The sequence below is a fragment of the Podarcis pityusensis genome, assembly GCF_964106645.2.
Source record: "Podarcis pityusensis genome assembly, chromosome: 3".
In the NCBI taxonomy this organism is placed as follows: Eukaryota; Metazoa; Chordata; class Lepidosauria; order Squamata; family Lacertidae; genus Podarcis; species Podarcis pityusensis.
The window spans coordinates 55,435,698-55,440,143 of NC_138026.1; positions in this window are offsets into that span (position 1 = coordinate 55,435,698).

Here is a 4,446-nt window from a genome sequence, read left to right on the forward strand (position 1 = left end):
TGATACAAGAAAGTAACACATTATTTATGTGGAAATTGTTCAGTTTGTTGTGTACATTGTGTGTGTGTTTTTCTTATGTTTGGAATCTATTATATTTTCATGTTGAAGCCACCTTGAGCATGGTTTTAAGCTATGGCAAGGTAGTGTACCAATAAAATCTCAAACTGTTTCCTAGCCCTTACTTTCCATTGAAGAAACATCAACCAATATCCCAGGCCACTAATAAGCAAGCCTGTTAGCAACAAAAGGCATACAACTTACAAGCATACACACTATTAGTGCAGCTAGATTATCAAAGCCAGCTTTCCCACCAAAATGAGGGGGGAAATGGCACCAAAAATATAACAACGCTTGACACATTTCGTTCAGAGGAGCTAGACTGATAGCAAACCTTCGAAGCATTAATGAACAGAGCAATTATTATAATTTATCTGGAAGGGGTTGAGGGAGGAAGAACTCCACACATCAAGATCCACATTTCATTTTTTTCAAACTCATTAAAAGCTTTTAGACAAATGTATCCTGCTGCACCTAGCATTATGGGCTGGCCCTCACTTAACTGCAAACATAGAAAACATAGCACAAATCATAAAAACCCAGTGCTTAGTGAAGTCCTATAAAAACCTTCCTCTACTAGTTCTGTACACCTATGAACTAAATCAATTTAGGATTGAGGGGGCTGGGGTGCATAGTAGTGGTAGACATTATGTGACATTTGTCCACTCCATGCTGATTGCTCCCAAAAATATGAGAGACTCTGCCCACTATTCTGGGCTTCTCAATTAAACAGCCTCCTCATATGTTTCTGAAGTGCCACCTTTTTTTGGCAGAAAAAGCTGGAGGGTAGTCAGGTGGGTTATTCTGCACTGTGGTCTTAAGTCACTATCGTACACACCAGTGTGAATACTCAAGATGGAAGCTGGTTCTAGACCACATGCAAATTACAAATGTCACACAGAGGTCACGGTGCACTTTTTTAAGGTCAGCAATAGTTAACGAGCTGTACATACATTGGCAATTTTCAGAAAGTGTCCTCTTTGAGACTATGCAACGTAAAAATTGAGGTTGAGTTTCTTTTAAAATTCACTTTCATGAACTACAAACTTGTAGCTGTCATGAATTGAATTGATTTCTCAGCAGAGGCAGGTATCATTTGTTAGACCCTTAAATTATTTTATTATCCAGCAAATGATCTTTTTCTTCATTGCAAGTTATATCCATGAGTGGAAATAAATCCAGGACACTTAAAAACAATTAAGAACAGATATTGTCAGGGAACTGCCATCAGTGCCGGAGGGAGAGAGCAAAATCCAGAGGGATTCCGGAGAGCGTCCCGGGATTGGGAGAGGCAGCCCATCTTCTGGGGAAGAGAATCAGCGTAGCACCAGTGGAGAAGGGGGGCAGATGGGGGAAGCGGCGAGGCGGTCCCATGACTCCTTGCCGGGGACCAGCGGGGAGAGTAGAGGTCCTCCCCTGCCTACGCCCTCCTTGCGCAGAAGGCTTTCACGCAGAGAGAGTAGGAGGAGAATAGGCGTCAAAGAGCTTCTTTGCTGGGAGAAGTTTAAGAAACGCCCACTGACGGATTCTGCCAGCGATTGAGACAGCCACGGGTGAGTGGCTGTCCGGACAGAAAAGGTTCACTCAGGCAACCCAGACAGGTGTTTGCACCGGCTTACGCACAAGCAACCCCTAGAACCACTACAGATATGCTTGCATCAATTCTTTCAAATCTACTTAAGCAGCATGATGTATTTTTAATTCAGTTGAAATATTAATATGTTCAAGGGCTATTATTATTATTATTAAATTTATTTATCCTTTACCTATTCCTTGACAGGAACTCAATGCAGCTTACAGATAAAATAAGAACAGCTGTCGGGAATCACGTTTTCAGATGTGTTAGTGTTGCAGATTCATATTTCTCTAAGCATATAAATGCTCTCCCATCATTTTAACTGCTTTAAATAAAGTTCTCTCACTGAAGTGATCTATAGCTTTTTCCCTTCCCCAACAAAATGGATTAATATTTTCTGCCATTTTTCCTGTTCATCTCTGAGGAACTGTAAAGGCACGTTCCAAAAATAAAACTAAAAATTTTATGAAGGACATTTGCCATATAGATCTTCAGATGTGCCCACTTATTTAAGTCATTTTCTTTTGCTTCCACATGAATTTATTAGGATTGTATTCTAAGATCTCTTTCCATTTTTGTGTGATCCTAGATATTTAACTGGCTGCCTCTCCAAGCAATGTGTACTGTCTTCTTTGGTAGGTTTGTTTATATCAGGGGTTGTCAACCTGGTCCCTACAGCCCATTAATGGGCGTTTCAGGATTCTAGGTGGGTGGTTGAAGGTTCTACGGCACAAGCTGAATCCTCCTTCCATCGAGCACTGGTGGGTGAAAAGGAAATTTTACCATCAAGGAAGATGCATTTGTGGGCGGTAGGTATAAAAAGGTTGACTATATTATAGCCAATTCATTTGGGTTTTGTATCCAGAAAATGTTTATCTATTAAACTTTTACCCAGAGACAACCAAAAAGTTAAGAGTTTCCCACCCCAAAAAAAAATCAGGATTGGGTACACATAATCTAACATCACCAGCGCACAAAATAATTTTTAATTCTTCCCTGCATATTTTGACCTCATTAATTGGCAGCTTCCCAGCCACAACAGCCTCCTGCCTACCCTACTCCCCTTAAAAATAATGACCAGTTTTTTAAGAGCTCGCTGCTCTTTCAGGGCCCAAAAAACCCCAAACACATACACTGAAATAAAGTGTGAGAGGTGTGTTTTTTTTAGATCTGCCTGCACATTCTTGTTGCAGAAGGGACTCTGCCACATAGAGGGGCAGAGCCTTGGAACACACCTGAGCCCAGCAGTTGGATGAGCCCAGCCAGCCTTTACCAGTTTATTGTATTGATCTTGTAACTGTCACTATAACACTTTTCCAGATGTAATAAAAGAGTATCACGGTGTTTTAAGACCATAATATTAGTCGTTAGGAAGATGATTCACAAACATAGTAGCGATCAGATTTCTTTTTAAGGAAAAGAAGAAGAATTCTAAGAGACAGTGCAATGGAGTGCTAGCTAGGGGGAGGAAGAACAGAAGCACTTTTCCGGGGGAGCAGCAGAGGATCATTGCTGGGAAGACAGGTAATTTGTCGCATCAGATAAATGGTCCATCCAAGCACACTTGAGTAGCAGCAGCTGCCTAGGCTTCCCAGGCCCTTCTCAAAGGCTGTACCAGAGCGTGGTCGAGGGTGGATCCCCAGCCCTTCTCCATGCAAAGCAGTGCCAGATTTATGTATAAGCTAAACAAGCTATAGCTTAGGGCTCCACTCTTTTGGGGGGGCCCCCAAAAAATTACAGTGGTATCTCAGGTTAAGTACTTAATTCATTCCGGAGGTCCGTTCTTAACCTGAAACTGTTCTTAACCTGAAGCACCACTTTAGCTAATGGGGCCTCCTGCTGCTGCCGCACTGCCACCACACAATTTCTGTTCTCATCCTGAAGCAAAGTTCTTAACCCAAGGTAATATTTCTGGGTTAGCGGAGTCTGTAACCTGAAGTGTATGTAACGAAGCGTATGTAACCCGAGGTACCACTGTAAAGGAAAAAACCAATCGATGTACTCTTCCAAAATACCAGATAAAAAACAAATAAAATAAAACCTACATACAGTAAGTGTTTTGTGTTGTGTAGGTTCCTATTTGTTATGTGCAAATGGCTTTAGATACCTATTAGGTCCATAAATTACCATATAGCATATATTCAACACAAAACACAGTGACAATTTGTTGTTGACAAAGGACAGCTGGACATATAAAGGGCCCATCACCTTCAGTAGCTTAGGGCCTCAGCAAACCTAAATCCGGCCCTGATGCAAAGCACCTGCTTCTGTCACCAATAGCTAAACCCCGCCCCAGCTATTTCTACGGGTGCAGAGCTTGGACCGCAACCTGAATTACTATAAGCGTGGCAACTTCACTGGCAAATACTAGGCTTCTAATTCCAACGCCAACGCCTCCCAACCCAGAGCCTTTCCCCCTCCCTTCTTTGATTTTTCCCCACCGTTGAGCCTCGCCCACTTTCCTTCCCTCCCCTTCGCGCGCGCCGCTGTCGCTCCGGCCTCCCATTCTTATTTGGAGAAACTCCCCCTGATTGGCCGAACATACGGCTCTCTCCAAATTTGCATCCCACGTCGGTGGAAATTTCCGTCTCCCGATTTATATATTTATTTATTTATTCCGCGCCCGGAGCCAATGGGAGCCCCTCCGCTCGCTCCGGCGCTTTTCCGACCAATGAAAGGCGAGAATTCTCGCTGTTGTGGCACGTGAGGGCCGCGCACGTGGACTCGTTATGTAAAAGGCGGGGCAAAGAACTCGCGAGCCCTCCCCCCCGCCGCGCGTGCGGGACGGCGCGCACGCGCGTTGCGGGGGGCGG